The following is a 19,465-nucleotide window of genomic DNA, read 5'->3' on the forward strand; positions in this document are numbered from 1 at the left end:
ATGCACTACAGCGTTTTGGGAAAAAGATGTTAACTCTTAATTTTGACATGTGCTTGACATTTTTGTATTAACTGGTATAGAAAGATGGTAATGTTGGTCAGTTACATCTTTTTCTAGGATATATATTTTTTAAGTGCTGCTTGTTTCTATCAGCTGTATTGGATAAGTCTGTAGAATTAGAAACGCTATTTTCTCGGAAGACTTGGTATATACTCGGAAACACACGATAGAGTCTGCCTACCATTTTAGGGGCGTAGATGATGGAGAGGGTTTAAAGACCTAGAGGAGTTTTCCTATCCAATAAAGCAGTTCACTAAAATTGCAGATACTTAGGTTAATGTTCATTTCACTTTTTGCAGGGTAGTAGAAAAAAAAATCACCTTACAGGATGAAATCATAAGCTTCTGTAAGTATTCGCAAGGAAAGTGATAGCCTAAGTATCTGTATTTAATTTTAATGTGGTTTTTTTAATTTAAAAAAGCATAGCATATTTACATCCTCCAAAATTATTATATCAAATGTTTAGTAAGTGTTTAAAATTCCAGTTTTCTCATTGGTTGGAATATATCATTCTGGATATGTTTCTTATTGCCTATTGTATATGCGAGTGTATTTTGCTTTTTAGTCAGGATTATTCGATGTATGTAGGAATCATCAAACTTTCTGTAAGGGACCAGACACTTCGGTTTGGTGAGCCATAAGGTCTCCATCACAACTATTCAACTGCTGTTGTGGCACAAAAGCATCCATAGACAATATGTAAGTGAATTGTAAGGCTGTGTTGTGTTTATTTACAAAATTAGGCAACAAGCCACAGTTTGTTGATCCCTGATCTATAGGTTTCCCTTCCCCCACACCTTGTCCCTGTAATACATACATTGAAGAATGATGTACCTTCCTAACATCAACGAATTCTTCCCTTCCAGAATTACAAATCTTGAGTAGCAAAGAGACTTAACTTTAATGGCATCGTTTTAGCCGCAGAGGATTAAAAACCTTACCATTTCAGCTTTAATCAAACAGCAAGACCGTAATAGGAATTTAGTTACACCATATCTTAGTACCCAAGGTGTCCCCCCGCCCCCTCCCACACACACCCTGGCTCCTAGATGAAATAAATAATATATCTGATTGAGAAATAACATTTAAAACTTCATGAGAGGAGACTTTAACTTACTAATAAAAATAATTTGCTAATTTAGACCCTTTTGTTGCCACGTTATGTTAAAAGAGCCTTTTATTTTCAATCATGCTTCAACCTTGAGCACTATAACAGACTTTCTGTAGCCTTTCGAATGTTGGGTATCTGATTAATATCTACAGTCATAACAAGGTATCACTAAATTAGACTTGTCAGTCATCCTAGGCATAGCTTGAAAATGCTAAGCTTGTGAATCAAAATAGCTTATGTGAAAAATACTTTTCCAAAAAAAAGAAAAATACTTTTCATCAAGCCCTCAAGAAGTTCCCAAGACTAAAGACTATCAAACTGAATAATAAACCTTTATGTCATTGTTTCAGACACACTGATTCCCCATTGGAAGTCCTAATGGAGGACTTTCTCATAGTCTTTGTGCTACCCAGTCTGGTGGAATAGTAGGCTCTCAGTAAGTACATGCCAAATGTACAAATTCAGTGCTGAGCACCACTCTTTAGAGTCAGAAAATTTCTATTTAAAACAAGTTGATCTAACTTGTTCCAAGAGTTTTCCCATAATATTAAGGCTAATATTAATCAGAAGTTAGTTTGATTCTAAGGGATATAGAAAAATTTCTATTGTTCTTCCTGTTTAATGAGATCCTATCCCATCAGGAGGGTCAGATATAATCAGGGAAGATATATAATGGAACTCTGAGGAAAACATAACCATTTAAGATCATGTGGGCATTTCATGCACTGTCCAACCCATAGCAATCTAGACTCTGTCTTTGATATTTTAGTGAAACTACCCTTCAAAAGGCCACTAGTGACTAGTTGTCAAATACACACCCCACTCTGCAGCATTTGGCATTATTAATGACTAGTTTCCCTCAGATAACACTCCTCTTATTTGATCCTGAAAGCATTGATATTCCCCTATGTCTTTGCTGGGTACTTTTTTTTTTTTCTTCCCTTGAGGTAGGGTCACACTCTGTCACCCAGGCTGGGATGCAGTGATCTCAGCTCACTGCAGCCTTCACCTCTTAGGCTCAAGTGATCCTCCTGGCTGGGTGCTCTTTTCCCATTGTTCTTTCCATTGGTGTTATTCCGTTCCATTGATCACAGTGGCTTAAACTCTGGTAACTTTTATCCCTGATCTCTTCAGAGTTTGCAAACATGTAAATGATACCATGCACTGTTGCTTGGTGCATGAAGGATATTCAGTCACAGTCCTAATTTGGGTCACAATTCTTTAGTTTCTGTTGGATGTCCTCAAGGTCTTTGGATTTACATTTTACTGTACGGAGTCTCACCATGGGCTGATGTTGCATAGTAAAGTCACTTTTAGAAAAATTATAACCTCACCTTTTCTGAAGATATTTAATGCATGCCAGCCGTGTTAACACTGTTTGATGAGGTGGTGTCTAGCTGACTTCATGTCTCATCATGTATGTGTCTCTGTTAACTAAAATCAATAGAATCTTAGAGCTGAAGGAATGTTAGAAACAAATACCCTGTACTTTATTCGGCCTCTGCTTGAACTCATGCCATAAATGTTTACCTCCCACTTACTACCTCATATAACAGGTCGTATTATCTTGAGGTCCTATCAGTTCTTCCCTACATCGAGGCAGGTGGAAATCTGCCTCTCTGCAACTTCCACCGGATAATCATTTCATCCCCTGAAGCCACTCAGATTAGTTTGAGACTACCACATAATGATTTATGTAACAGTGGAGATTGGAAGGGAGAGAGGAGTGCTTGGGATCTTAAAATTTTTCCATGCCTAAAAAACAATACTCTAGGTTTTCTTTCTTTCTTTTTAGAGAGGATCTCGCTTTGTTGCCCAGACTAAAGTGCAGCGGCACAATTGTATTTCACTGTAGCCTTGAATTCTTAAGCTCAAATGATCCTTCTGCCTCAGCCTCCTGAGTAGCTGGGACTACAGGCATGCCCCACCACTCCCAGCTAATTTTTTTTTTATTTTTTGTAGTAACAAGGTCACACTATGTTGTCCAGGCTGGTCTCCAACTCCTGACCTCATGCAATCCTCCTGCCTCAGCCTCCCCAAGTGCTGGGATTACGGGTGTGAGCCACCGCAGCCAGCCTATGTTTTAATTTCTGTAAGAATATGAGAAACCCATGCTGTTTACCTTTTTTCAATTGAATGTTTTACTTTTCAAGACTAAGAATTGAATATTTGATATGAAATATGAAAAATGGATGCCCAAAAAGATACTTTAAAGAGAGGCATCAAGAATTATTTTTTGTAAACTAGGATGTTAATTTGCTGGCACTGGTAATAACACTTATCTTGGAGAAGCAAGTTTAATCTTAAGATTAAGTTTGCAGTTTGATATCAAAATTTAAATGTTGCTTAATCCCAGGCTTTCAAGAGTTTCATAATTAATTGACTTAAGGCAGTGTAATTTTAGCATTCATAAATCTATGCAATTCCTTTAGCAAATGTATTACAGGGAAGATGAGAGGTTTTTTCTTTAATTGCATTTTAGATTATAGTCTAAAAGAAATACGGAATATTTCAATATTTATTTATTATTAAATTCTTGTAAAACTTAAGTCCCTCAAGCCCCAGTCATTCGCCTCTTTAGCAGCAGGATAGATTCATCATTATAGCTACTTTGTTATTTTTATGCTGTCCTTATTTTGAAAAACATTAAGAGTATATGTCTAGTGCATTTATGTCACTAAGATGGAATAATTTGAATATTCTCATTAGCTAATTTACATCCTAAAAGTTATTAATGCTCATTAGCATATTTTTGAACTTAAAAATATGAGTCAGAAAATTCCCTAATAATAAACACCCAAATGCATTTTCTAAGGCTTATTGTGTGCTATTTGAAAGCTACCACCATAGATGTCATTATTCTCTTGGCATAAGGTCTACAAATGAGAGAGCTGAGAATCCTAAGACCATCCTGCCTGTCTAGGTGATTCATTTTATTGCCATTTGCAGGGATTGATTGATATGCGTGACAAAGGAAAGTTTTTACTCTTTAAACATTTATCACTCAGTAGCATCATGCCAATTTGCTGTAAGTTTTATGTTTAATGTAAGCCATTTCCTTATAGTATCAGTGTGACTCAACTTCTAAATGTTGGGAAACTAAGTGCAAATGATGCAGACATGCAGTATTTTTTGCAAGCAGAAAGTTGATAAATATGCATTAGCTATAGTGGTAAATATGCATTTACCACTGTAGAAGTTTGTTTTCTGCATTTATGATGTAAATCACTTGAAAAATCAGATTTGAGAATGTTTCCAGTATATTATACTTAATTAATGTCCTTTTTAGTGGCATATTTTTAAAAATAGTACCTCCTTTATCACCATAATTTCATTGTTGGAGATGACTAATGAGGTAATTGCAAAGGCAGAATGTAGTGTTTATAAAGAGACTCAGTTTTATTTTTTAACCACACGCACTCACAGAAAGAAAACCTAATCGTACCATTAAAGAAAAATCGCAGCAATTGAAGCTAAAGATTGATGTACTATGTAATTGAGTCCCATCATAATAATTTAAGTATGTTTAAAACATTTTTATTGTGGAATTAACAATTAGAACATGGCATATATTTAAGGCCTTTATATTTCGATTTCAGAGATGAAAGCTTTTAAAGACTTCTGAGAAGAGTAGTTATAGCTCATGAATGGGACTCTATCATGGACATTGGAAAGGGAATGTAGGGGATTCTTATGAGGCACAATAGATGGAAAATATTCCTCAAGCAAAAATTGTCATGATTTGTAGATGTGATTTAGAAAGGTTTCAGAATAAACTACAGCTTCATATGAACTGGCTTTACTTCTCTGAGCAGGTAAAGTTGGGGAATAATTGGATAATTTTTTTTTTCTTTAATATGTCCAGAACATTTGGTATATTCCATCACTATTGGTATCATTTAGATCATGTATATTTATTTAGCTCTATTAGAAACCTTTTGTTTTTTCTTTAGTAGAGAGTGATCTAAATAATCTAGTTTAATTATTTATAACATGAATTTTTAAAGTGATTGAGCTTTGTATTTTCCCTCTTTTTGTTTGTGCTTGACGAGTGTTCCATACATTCTTTGCCTTCATCTCTGAGTTCCTACGTAGTCCTTTGCTTACTTTCTTCTGATCTTTGGCTAACTCTTGGGAGTTATTTTTCTGGCTAAATTCTTTTAACTAAATCTAGCTATGTTTTAGATAAAAAGACAAAGCTAAAGACTCACTGTATCTTCAAGATAACCTAAAATAAATTGGAATCCTATTTTATTTGCTAAAAATAATCTCAATGTTTAAATTTTTATTCTAATGTTAACCATGTAAATTTACTGCTGGATTTTGAATACTTTACTTCCAGGAATAGTTTTTTCACAGTGTATTTTCCTCTGCCTTAAATTTGGCCATTTTGCCCTGACTGTGACCTTTCTTGTTTAAGCCTAACTGGCCAACAAATGCAGAGTGAACCTCAAAAGAGCATTGTTTTCACTTTTAAATAACCTTCTTCAGGGATTTTCAAACTGTGCTCTCGGGTTCTAGGGGCTCTTTGAAGATGCCTCTCTGGCCTGTCCGGGAAGGACATAGCAGAGTAGTAGGTGGGACTCTGGGCCTTAAGCTAAACCTCAACTACAGCAACTTCACTTTTATCTTATTTGTTAGGCTTTCAGGGTTTCGTGCTTACAAAAAAATTTTTTAACCATTAACCTAATTTTAAAACACTCATGAATGATGATGATGATGATGATAATAATAATAATAATAGCTTTTGTTTATAGAGCACATATCTTGTCCCAGACCCCGCTTTAAATATTTTTGAACACTTTTTTTTTAAAAAGCCCTCTAAAATGTGCTTTCATCATCCCTGTTTTACAAATTAAGAAACTGAGACTTAAGGAAATAAGCAATTTACCCACAGCATCATAGCTACTAAGTGACAGATTCTGAATTCAAATTTGGGTGCATCAATTAATGTATTAATTTAAGCCAGGAATGACAAATACAGGATTAAGTGTGCCCTCACCCCGTATTCCCACACCTGAGGCAGACAGGACTAATGGATGAAAACAGTCTTTTTCGCTAATCACCAACACAGCCTTAGAATCTTTCTCAGCAAGGTGCTATGGGCCGTCAGTCCAAATCTATTGGTGTTGGCATTAAATGAGGCCTATTTACTTCCCCTACTTTAAGGTGAGATATTTGTGGCCCCACACTTCCGAATAGGAAGTCTCTTTAGCTCTAAAAGTGTTTGCCAGTTGATTGTTTTGATATTAATAAACACCAAATTATCTTTGATCCTAGATGTACTTTATCATAATGAAGTTATTCTGTGAACTAAAATCCCTAACTCTGTCATCTTCATTCTAACTTCTAATATAGAAGTTTTGTTTCTGTATTTATATATTTGTAATCTGTATAATTTATACATTGATAATTATAAACACCATACAGTCCTCATAATCAGGATCATTACGGGTTTAAAAAAAAAATTCACTTTGAGTAGCCTAGTGGAATAAAGACCTAAAATAATTTATATTCTGAGACCTAATATTTTAGCTGTGGGGTGGAGGTGGTGAGGGAGAGAGGGTGGAGAACTCATGCTTGGGGTAAGTCAGCCAGTTTCCATATAGCTGAGAATTTAGTGGTTTGAATAACCTTCACTGTTTCCACTACCAGCATGCCCTGCCCAAGAATGTCATAGCCACAGGGCTGGGTGAATGCCCAAACATTTTTAAAAAGGAGTATACACAACCAACCCCTTGCTGATTTTTTCAACTGCTCTTGCCAGGAGGGAACCAGTAGTTCCTGGGCTGTACCCATTCTTACCAGGGAGAGCTGGGTGCAATTAAAGTTTTTCCTGTTAGGTGTAAGACTTTTTGAATGACTCATCATAGTTCCTGCTCAAGACGTGTCAAAGAGGCCCAAGGCTATATTTAGGAACTTACTATGAAATTGCCTGTCAGTCCCAACCAATTTTTCCAATATAGTGTATATGGAGAGTTAGTAGCAAGTAACTTTAAATACATGAAAAGGTTTTTGTTGTCGTTTTCTCTTGTTGCTGTAAACTGGTATTGAAGATTTTCTTAAATGGATGGACATTCCTTTCATTGTGAAATGATTCAACACCCATTCAGCATGCACATGACTATATTGGAATGACCCTCATGACCATCATCATGGAACCCATTAAATTCTTGTTTAAAAAAAGTTTGAATATGTCTTAAAATGTTTTCTATATGAATAAAAAAGGATCTTTCTAAAAGCTATTTCTGATGCACTTTTTTTTTAGATGGAGTTTTGCTGTTGTTACCCAGGCTGGAGTGTAGTGGCACAATCTCGGCTCACTGCAACCTCCGCCTCCTGGGTGTAAGCAATTCTCCTGCCTCAGCCTCCTGAGTAGCTGGGATTACAGGCATGCACCACCACGCCTACCTAATTTTGTATTTTTAGTAGAGACGGGGTTTCTCCATGTTGGCCAGGCTGGTCTCGAACTCCTGACCTCAGGTGATCCGCCCGCCTCAGCCCCGCAAAGTGCTGGGATTACAAGCATGAGCCACTGCGCCTGGCCTCTGATGCACTCTTGAGTATTTTTGTAAAATCAGAGATTGTTGGACAGTGCTAAGGAGAATGAATCATGGTGACTGGGTCCAGTGACACTTGAAGTATGAAATTCTTTTGAGAGTTTAAAGAACCACCTCTTGCTGATGAGAGTGTTGGAAAATTCTATGGTTGGAAGTCAGCTCCACGTGCCTCCTGGTTTTTGCTTTTGTTGAATAAGAGAAAAGAGAGTAGCCAATTGTAAGTGGTCGTATTCCTAGCTGATCAGGACTTGTTAAAAAAAAGACAATCAAAGCCATTGATTCAATTACCGTAGGTATAAGAGTTTTAACTAGGATCAGTAGCCCACATGAAGTAGAAATAGAAAGGCCAACCAAGGAACTAGTGATTCTAAGGTAAAATTTCCAGAAATGTAGAAAAGAACACTTAAGATTGGAGATGATGCCAGTTTTATATAAACGGTGATTGATAGTTGTTAAGGTTTGATGAGAAAGGTTCACGTATGTCTGTTTTCTTTCAAAAGTTTGTTCCCCTGATACTTCTTTTCTTTTTTTCTGAGACAGTCTCGCTGTGTCATCCAGGCTGGAGTGCAGTGGCGCATTCTTGGCTTACTGCAACCTCCACCTCCTGGGTTCAAGCGATTCTCCTGCCTCAGCCTCCCAAGTAGCTGGGACTGCAGGCGTCCAGTTGATTGGACACCCAGCTAATTTTTGTATTTGTAGTAGAGACGGGGTTTCACTATGTTGGCCAGGCTGGTCTTGAGCTGCTGACTTCATGATCCACCCGCCTCGGCCTCCCAAAGTGCTGGGATTACAGGCGTGAGCCACTGTGCCCGGCCTGTTCCCCTGATATTTCTAAGTCACTGTTTATTAAAGCACGTAATCCTAAGCATAAAAATTAATTTTTTTTTTTAAGAGACAGGGTCTTGCTGGGTCGCCTAGACTATAGTGCAGTGGCGCCATCACAGCTCACTGTATCCTCAAACTCCTGAGTTCAAACGATCCTCTAGCCTTAACCTGTGAGTAGCTGGAACTGTAGGCACACACCATCATGCCCAGTTAAGTTATTTTAGTTTTTTAGGGGTTTTTGTGTGTGTGCTTTTTTTGTTTCGTTTTGTTTTGAGACAGGGTCTCCCTCTGTCCCTCAGGCTGGAATGCAGTGGCATGATCGCAGCTCACTGCAGCCTCAACCTCCCAGGCTCAATCAGTCCTACCACCACAGCCTTCCAAGTAGCTGGGACTACAGGTGTGCACTACCACACCTGACTACTTTTTGTATTTTTAGTAGAGACAGGTTTTCACCATGTGGCCCAGGCTGGTCTCGGACTCCTGGGTTCAACCTATCCACTGGCCTCGGCCTCCTAAAGTGCTGGAATTACAGATGTGAGCCACTGTGCCTGGACAAAGTTATTACTATTTTTTTAAAGTAAACATGCACTGCAGTTACCTGATGCTACCACATATTAACTGCATGAAAAATATTCCATAGAAGTAGAAAGTCCTTTTGACTGTGAACTTACAAACATGTCAATGGAAAGTATTATGAGCTATAAATTGAATATATTTTTTTCTTAATGACTTTGTAGAAGGGCTCTGATACAAGCTTAATATGAATACTAAAAACGGCCACTTTTAGCAACTGAAGCTAAAATATTGTAAGATCAGAATACTCCCGTCTTGTAGACTGATAGAAGGCTATTTATTAAAATTTTGGGGAAAAAATTTTCTTTTTTTAATGTCTTGAGTCAGTTTGAAAAAGTGTGGGTTTTTTTGAAAAATTTTAATAGAGTTAAAAGTCATAAAATTTTTCCTTAAAAACTTACTGTTATTAAAATTTCTGGCCCATAATTGATTTGTTGGATAATAGTCATTAGTATAGTGCTATTATAGCATTTGCCATCACAATGCCATTCATATGGCCAATACACATAAAAATAATCCAATGAAACTATTTCTCAAATATAAATTAAAACTAGAAAATGGATAATTTTTAAAAACTATACTACTATCAATTTGCAACTGTAAGGCTAGATAAGATTTGACATTATTGGGAGAGCCTCCCTGGAAAGCAATTTGGTAATACATTTCAAGAGTCATTAAAAAATGGTCATAACCAGGTATGGTAATGCACACCTGTAGTCCCAGCTACTGGGTAGATTTAGGCAAGAGAATCACTTGAGCCTTGGCGTTCGAATCCAGCCTGGGCAATATAGTGAGAACCTGTCTCAAAAAAAAAAACTAAAAGTTTAAAAACTTGATGCCTTAAAAATGTACTCCTAGAAAACTATCCCAAAACAGAGATGACTTTCATAAAAGGATGTTTTTCAAACAGTAATTTGTAAGCCAGAAGAAAAAAAAAAAAAAACCTTGTTTCTAATATATATATTGGAAGAAATATGGGAAGAAGTAAGTTATGATAGATTCTCATATTATAATTAGGTACCCATTGATAATATTTTCAAAGAAAGATAATGTATTCTCTTGTTTGAATATTAAGGAAAAACTAGTCAAACGCCATTGTATGTTTTCAATTTTGTATAAAAGATAAAAGAAACCCATCAGGGCCGGGCACGGTGGCTCATGCCTGTAATCCCAGCACTTTGGGAGGCTGAGGCGGGCAGATCACTTGAGGTTAGGAGTTCGAGACCAGCCTGGCTAACATGGTGAAACCGTGTCTCTTCTAAAAATACAAAAATTAGCCAGGCGTGGTGGCGCACGACTGTAATCCCAGCTACTCGGGAGGCTGAGGCAGTAGAATCGCCTGAACCCGGGAAGCAGAGGTTACAGTGAGCCGAGATCATGCCACTGTACTCTAGTCTGGAAGACAGCATGAGACTCTGTATCAAAAAGAAAAGAAAAGAAGCATATGAAAATACAGAAAGGCGACCGGGCGCGGTGGCTCAAGCCTGTAATCCCAGCACTTTGGGAGGCCGAGACGGGCGAATCACGAGGTCAGGAGATCGAGACCAGCCTGGCTAACACGGTGAAACCCCATCTCTACTAAAAATACAAAAAACTAGCCGGGCGAGGTGGCGGGCGCCTGTAGTCCCAGCTACTCTGGAGGCTGAGGCAGGAGAATGGCGTAGACCCGGGAGGCGGAGTTTGCAGTGAGCTGAGATCCCGCCACTGCACTCCAGCCTGGGCGACAGAGCAAGACTTCATCTCAAAAAAAAAAAAAAAAGAAAAAAAAAAGAAAATATAGAAAGGTATGACTAAATAAAGAAGAAAAGTGGAAAAAAATCACCTATAATAGCACCACTTAGAGATAGTAATTGTTAACATTTTGTTGTGTATTCTCCCAAATAATTTTATGCATATGTAGCTCTATGCAGGACTGGTTTTCAAGCACACTGATAAATAGCCATGTCAGGTATTTATTTTTATTTTTTATTTTTATTTGTTTTTGTAGGTTTTTTTGAGACAGAGTCTCTGTTGCCTAGGCTGGAGTACACTGGCGTGATTTCGGCTCACTGCAACCTCCGCCTCCTGGGTTCAAGCGATTCTCCTGCCTCAGCCTCCCAAGTAGCTGGGATTACAGGCACCCACCACCATTCCTGGCTAATTTTTGTGTTTTTAGTAGAGACAGGGTTTCACCATGTTGGCTAGACTAGTCTCGAACTCCTGACCTCAGGTGATCCACCCACTTCAGCCTCCCAAAGTGCTGGGATTACAGGTGTGAGCCCCCATGCCCGGCCGTGTCAGGTATTTATAATCAGCAACTGTTCTGGTTGTTTAGTGTCCTTGCCTACTGGTGGTAAAATATGTTAACTATTACCCTTTTCCTATCAACCTATTGATGGATCTATTTTTATACTTTTAAAAATGTGACCATTAGCCAGGCATGGTGGCTAACACCTGTAATCCCAGTGCTTTGTGAGGCCAAGGCAAGTGGATCATGAGATGAGGAGTTCGAGACCAGCCTGGCCAACATGGTGAAACCCCATCTCTACTAAAAATACAAAAAATTAGCAGGGCATGGTGGTGGATGCCTGTAATTCCAGCTACTCGGGTGGCTGAGGCAGGAGAATCGCTTGAACCCAGGAGGCGGAGGTTGCAGTGAGCCAAGACCGTGCCATTGCACTCCAGCCTGGGCACACAGCAAGACTCCCATCTCAAAACAACAAAAAAAAAGAGTGACCACATACTATGTTATCTGTCCTATAATCTGCTCTTTTTTAATTTAACAATGTAGTAACATATTTTGATGTTAATAAATACAAGTCTACCTCATTTTTAATAACTGCATTGAATTTGTGTGCTTAGGAAAGCCATCTTCATTTTAAAATTACTAAAATAGTTGATTACTTTCCAGTTAAGGTTATCTCTAACTCAGTGGTCGTCAGCAAACTTATTCTGTAAAGGGCCAGACAGTACATATTTTTGGCTTTGTGGGCCATACAATCTCCATTACAACTAATCAATTCTGCCATTGTAGTGGGAAGCAGCCGTAGACAGCCAATACCTAAACAATCCTTAAACTTAACTTCTGCACGCTGAAATTTGAATTTCATACAATTTTACATGTTATGAAGTATCTTTTAATTTTTTTTCCGTTTAAAAGTATAAAATCATTTTCCCCTTTCTTAACTCACCAGTCATACCAAAACAGGTGGCAGATTGCACTTGGCTCCCAGGCCGGAGTTTGCTGACCCCTCTAGCAGAATGCCTTCCTTCAGAGCTTTCATCTCCTGCTATGAAGTCTCTCAGTGTCACACCTAAGTTTCCTTCAGTTAGATGCTAACCGTCTTGGAATATATTCTTTTGATGGTACAGAGATGCCCTGGGTTGTAAAGCAAAAAATCACACCTCTGACTTAGCTTGTGTTTTTGTCACACGTTTCTGATCCAAAACATAAAATGATAAAATTCAGAGGTTGGGAGAACAACTTCATTTCTATTTTAGAAAACACAACCATTTGAACATGTTTACTGAAAGCACTGATATATTTTATAAATTCAGTTTTTCCTTCCTTTTCTTATAAAAGTTTCTCATTGCTCTTATACCTTTACTAAGAAAAAATTGCCTTGATATTGAAGAGGGAGACTTCCCTTACTGTTATCCTGTAAAAGCCATATTTCCCAAGCTGCATTATATACTCCCTTTGTTTTTTGGTTTTTTTTTTTTTTGGAGATGGAGTCGACTGACTCAGTCACTCAGACTGGAGTGCAATGGCACGATCTCGGCTCCCTGCAACCTTCACCTCCCAGGTTCAAGTGATTCTCCCGCCTCAGCCTCCTGAGTAGCTGGCATTACGGGCACCCACTATTATACCTGGCTAATTTGTATTTTTGTAGAGACAGGGTTTCATTATTTTGGCCCCACTGGTCTTGAACTCCTGACCTCAGGTGATCTGCCTGCCTCAGCCTCCCAAAGTGCTGGGATTACAGGCGTGAGCCACCGCGCCTGGCCTATATACTCCTTTTTTAAAAAATAATTTGTACTGCTTAAGTACTGCAGATGTTTTTCTTAATTGACTGCCACCAAGGAATATTGAGTATCAAGTATTCTTCTAAAGGCCCAATGTGCATTATCTCCTGTAGTTATCCATGTCGGCCTTGTGTGGTAGGTACTTATATTTATTTTAGTTTATATATATAAAAAAAATATGAGTCAGAAAGGTAAGTAACCTGCCTAAGATCACTCAGCTAGCAAGTGCAGGATGGAAATTTTTTTTTTTTTTTTTTTTGAGATGGAGTTTTGCTACGTCATTCATGCTGGAGTGAAGTGGCATGATCTCGGCTCACTGCAACCTTCACCTCCAGGGTTCAAGTAATTCTCCTGCCTCAGACTCCCCAGTAGCTGGGATTACAGGCACCCACCACCACACCTGGCTAATTTTTGTATATTTAGTAGAAATGGGTTTTTGCCATGTTGGCCAGGCTGGTCCCGAATTCCTGACCTCAAGTGATCCACCCACCTCGGCCTCCCAAAGTGCTAGGATTAACAGGCATGAGCCACCCGCCCCCTGTACTTGGCCTAGGATGGAAATTCAAACCTAGATTTGTGAATCTTCAAAGATCACCAATGCTCTTGAGCAACGCTAGACTGCATCTCTGTGATTTGCCATTCTGAGGAAGTGCAATTTTTGGTATTCAATAAGAACCTTGTGAAATGTTATTTTGATGTAATTGCAAAGGCTTGTCTCGACAATATCTATTTCCCATCCAAAAACAAATTACAAATTGGGTGGCCAGCATGATTAAAGGCTCAGAATGAATTAAGCCCCAAAACCTAATTATGTTCAAAAAACCCTGCAGTAGACAGAGGTATGTTTTTTAAATCTACTTACTTTCTGCTGTTTAGGTTATTTTTTTACATAGTCAAATCACTTTTGTTTTCTTTATAATTTCTGCTCGTGGTGTCTTTTATAGAAAGGACTTCCCCAATCCAAAATTATTAAAGTGATCATCTATTTTCCTTTCAATATTTCCCTTGAAGTAAACCAGTCTCCAAGCTGTTCATAAGATTGTTTGGCAATTTATTTAGAAGAAATCCATGTCAGAGGATCCAAATTTAGTATGCTTTTGCTTTGACTTCAGTACCAAAAAGTTAGATAATTTTGCTATGACATTATCTTCTCCCTTACAAGTCTTGATATCTGAATTTATAATGTTCAAACGTAACCCCACTTTTCAACAGATTCAGTTACCTTTGAAACTGTGTATCATGTTTATTAATTGCAGAGAAGCCCATGAGCTGTAGAAGAAAGCTCCTATTCCTAGGGATTAGTTCAGTATTACTATCTAAATAACTAGTTCACCGTCATAAATGATTTCTTAAATGGTCTCTTATTAATTCCCCATGAGAGAGATAATTTAATTCAGAAATTGCCTGTTGCATAGCCTATCTGCACACTTGTGACCCACAAATGGATGATCCATATGTTGCTTTGAGGAACAACTGGATAAAATTTCAATCTCCTAAAAGACTCACTAAATAAATGTTTTATCTGGTCATATAATTGAGATTTATAGTCCACCAAATGAGCTCTATTGGTTTACAGCTGGGAATTGGCCATTAGAACTTCATAATATCTTTTTAAAAAATATTTTCTATCTGATTCCACAGAGATGTTTTGGTCTGCAGCCTTTATTTTCTGCTCCTTTCTTTCCTGCTTTTCTGCTGAGTAGCTTGTGAATTTACTTTCACTTACATTTCTCACTATGTGTTTTTCTGATTAGAAATGTAAAGCCACAAGATTTTAAAGGTAAGTGGTTAGAAGAAGCAGTGTGCAAAATTGACAGAGGTTATAAGTGTTGTGAACAAGAAGAAAAGTATATATTCACAGAAAGAAACCTGGACAGATCATAATGTTTGCAGTGATTATTCCTGAGTGGCGGGAGCATGGATGATTTTCAGTTTCTTTGTATTTTGGTTATTTTCAAATTTTCAACAATGAGCTCAATTACTTTTACATAATTACAAAATATTTGGGGTCAAACATTCACCTATTTCCCTTTTACTAAAAGTTACTGGAATTAACATCATTTGATATAGTAAATATTTCTGAGTTAAGAAAACATAATTAAGATCGCAAAATTACAATAATTATTAAGCCACTGACTTATTCCATAGCACTGTGTAAGCACAGCATAGAATTAAGAAGATGAAGATCCCAGAATGTGGAAACAGAAAGCTGACAAGTGATTGAGGAGTGGTGAGAAGACACAGGTTCTGAGGACTGCTGGACAGCCTTTCCTGTTTTTATTTTTATTTTATTTTTTTTTTTGAGACAGAGTCTTGCTCTGTCACCCAGGCTGGAGTGCTGTGGCCGGGTCTCAGCTCACTGCAAGCTCCGCCTCCCGGGTTCCCGCCATTCTCCTGCCTCAGCCTCCCGAGTAGCTGGGACTACAGGCGCCCGCCACCTCGCCCGGCTAGTTTTTTGTATTTTTTTAGTAGAGACAGGGTTTCACCGTGTTAGCCAGGATGGTCTCGATCTCCTGACCTCGTGATCCGCCCGTCTCGGCCTCCCAAAGTGCTGGGATTACAGGCTTGAGCCACCGCGCCCGGCCGCCTTTCCTGTTTTTAAAGAAAAGCTCTCTTAGAATGAGAGAAGAGTCATGAAAACCAAAAGGTTTCTGCATTTAATTCATTATTTAGAGGGCTGAATTTACTCTTTGATTTACTCTTTGATTACAAGCACTGGTGGTTATATTTTATCTACTTTGTGGAAATGAGTTAGCACATGTAGAAAACTGCTCCGAAAAGGGCTGAAATGAAGCCATTAAGACCGAAGTGTACTTTTTAAAAATCCAAACGTGATGATTTATATCTTGATCTTGGTGATACTTATATGGGTGTGTTCACTTTGTAAACATTCATCAAACTATACTTACCACTTGTATGCTTTTCTATATGTGTGTTATACTTCAATTAAAAAGTTTACTTGAAAGAAAAAATCCCACCATAGCTCTGCTTCTGTCTTTTTGCAATGCACGGTGGTAGCCACGGTGTTTGGTTCCCCAGAACATTTCCTCCCTACGCCCACCTCTGGATCTGGCCAATCGCAGCAGCTCATCTCCTGCGCTCCAGATTGGTGGGTATGTTTCTGAAGCAGAGCCAATCAGCGTGCTTCCCTGAATCCTTTTGTGTGAAAGGAGGCGAGAATCAAGGTGGGTGGAGTTGGTGTTGGTGTGTTAATCCCTGCACAGTATTGTGAGAAGGAAGGGCAGTGGTTGAGGTGTTTCTCCCAGCTGGTAAAGAGGAGCCGCAAGCTTTGCACAGGTTGACCTGTGATCTCTAAGTTGGATTTCTGAGTTCCTTGACACATGAGTCAGTTGCGGCAGCTAAACAAGGTGAATGTCTTTTTTTCCTCTGGATTAAATGACAGCTAAATTGAATTACTCTAAACCAGTGATTTTCAAAGAGTGCATCAGCATCACCTGAAACTTACTAGAAATGCACATCCTTGGGCCACACCCAGACCTACTGGACCCACTAGTGATGGGTCAGGGGCGGGGCCCCAGCAGTCTGTGTTGCAGCAGGCGCTTCAAGGGATTCCAATGTGCTCAAGTCTAAGAGTCGCTGCCCTAAGCTTACAACACACATCCTCTCATATCGCTATACCACACAAAATATCTCTCCCATAAATTGACCTGTTGAGAACGTCTCTCTCTCTCTCGCTTTCTTTTTCCCGAGCTCCAACCATGTATGCAGAATCCTAGGTGCAGAAAAGACATTCAAGAAACCAAGGGGGGTTCTCCTTACCTTCAGGTGCCAGTAAAAGTAACAATAGGAAATTTAGTTAGTAAAGCATTGCAAGACGAGAATTCATAATGCTTTTAATTGTAAGACTGTGATTAATTCCTGATTCATTACCACATAATTGATAAAGGAAGAGGGAGATAACCTTTGTAGTTTAACAGGACTGTAGAATCCTTTGTCCCTTGCCTCAGGCTTGCTGGAAGCTATTCTAGAAAGCTGGAGAAGCTTCCTCAGGGTTTATGCACCTCTTCCCCAGTTTGTCATAGTGTGGGCAAGTAATTGATATATGTGGCTTCTTTAATAACTTGCCAGTGCCTTTTTACTAGTATTTCTACAGAGTATGTATGTTCACAAAGGGAGTGCTTGCAATGTTGGACCTAAACGATGGCTGATACTTTTTTTTTTTTTATCTGAGACTTTAAAAAGTGAGAATAAAAAAAAAAAAAAAGGCCGGCATGGTGGCTCATGCTTGTAATCCCAGCACTTTGGGAGGCCTAGGCAGGCAGATCACCTAAGACCAGCCTGGAGTTCGAGACCAGCCTGGCCAACATGGTGAAATCCCATTTCTACTAAAAATACAAAAATCTCAGGGCGTGGCGGCGCACGCCTGTAAATCCAGCTACTCAGGAGGCCGAGGCATAAGAATCGCTTGAACCTGGGAGGTGGAGGTTGCCGTGAGCCAAGATCGTGCCACTGCACTCCAGCGTGGGCGACATAGCAAGACTCTGCCTCAAAATAAATGAATAATAATAATAATAAAATAAAAAGTGAGAATCACTGTTATTATCTTCTATACTTTGACCCTTATGCAGCTTTCCCTGGACTGAGATGCCTCCGTTTTTCTGGCCTGAAACTCTCCAGATGGAACGAGTAAGGAGGGGTCTTCAGGCTCTGCATAATACCTAAGACTCTGGAGAAGGCAAAGGCGAGCAGAGGGAAGCTGGGGGAAGGGAGGTGGCAAGGATCCAAGAAAAGGAGTGGAAATTGGGCCTGGCAACTTGCTTTCCACCTTTCCTCCCCTGCCCTTTCTACCAGGTCAGATCCTCCTCCTGCTTACTATAGCTTTCACATGTCAATAAAAATACTGCGTCATGTAATATATAATGCATTTCAGGTGCCTGCTACAGTGCCTGGCATGTGACAGGTGCCTATTATTCTTAACATTATTATTTTACAGTAATAGTAATATATTTTCTTTTCCTTTTCATCTATCTTTTTTTTCTACTATTTAGTTACCTGCATGGCAAACTCTCACTCTGAAGGCCTTTCCATCCCTCACACCAGTAGGACAGTATTAATCACACTCTTCTTCTGTGAGGCCACTTATATTACATTATGTTATGTTACATTATATTTTGTTGTGTCTGCATTTCCTTCTCAACTGTGAACTCCCTAAACGACAGGGCCTAGGTTTCGTTTTACACATGTTCGAATCTTCAGGGCAAGCACAGCACCTGGTACTTATTAAATGTGTGTTAAATGAATATTGGACAAATTGAGTCACAAAGAGAAAAGGAGATATCTGAAAACCACATGCTTTATTTTGAGACTACTATCTATTGACATAGTATATGACCACCTATTGCCCTGTCCTTGGGTTTCCACAAGCCGCCTCTTTTGTATTATCTTTCATAGATTTCACTGTCTTTCTTATTGCTTCTGAATTTTTAGCAACTATTTCCTTTCGTGAAATATCTTGAGTTGCAATTTATTCCAATGTTGTCAGCTTTGCCACATTATCCATTAAGAGCATTTTTCTTTCATATTGGAATCTAAATCATTGTTAGCTATCTTTTATTGAGCCCTTGCTATTTATTAAACAAATATGTATTGAGTATCTGCTATGCCAAGTACTATTCTAGGTACGTTATGAAATAAAAGAGACAAAAAGCTGTGCTCCATGTCTGGTGATAGGCCATGTGTTTTCTATATGTGTCATCTCATTAAATCACATGTTGTGAAAATGAAATTTTTCAATTCTCATGGCAAGCCTCAATCTAGAGAACTGGGAAATATTTCTAATTTACGTTCATTAATCTCTTATTTTATCTTAAGTGATAAAAGAGACCATCAAAGTATCACTAACTATACCATATTCTATATTTTATAAAATTTACCAAGTTTACTTTCCAGCTCAAAGCCCATTATTGTTTAATATTGAGCATTAAAATTACATCCTAACCCATGGGCTACGTGCATCTCTGGATGTTTATTAGGTGAGGTTGATAATTGTGCTTTGTACCCAGGCAACTTGGATGAGACTATTAAACTCCTGTGTGCCTGGGTTCTTATAATTATTACTATTATTAGGATGAACCACATGGCCCAGAAATTTGAAACACTCTGATTTGTAATCCCTGTTGCAACTAGGGAGTGTTGAAGAGTAATTAAGAGATAGTTTATCCAGCTTTCTTGCTGAAATAAGATTTTTCAAAATACACAAAATTGTTTTACTATGGTTAAAAAACACATAACCTAAAATTTATCATCTTAACCATTTTTAAGTGTGCAGTTTAGTAATGTTAAGTATATTCACATTGCCAAGAAACAGATT

The sequence above is a fragment of the Theropithecus gelada genome, chromosome 8 (assembly GCF_003255815.1).
Source record: "Theropithecus gelada isolate Dixy chromosome 8, Tgel_1.0, whole genome shotgun sequence".
NCBI classification, from domain to species: Eukaryota; Metazoa; Chordata; class Mammalia; order Primates; family Cercopithecidae; genus Theropithecus; species Theropithecus gelada.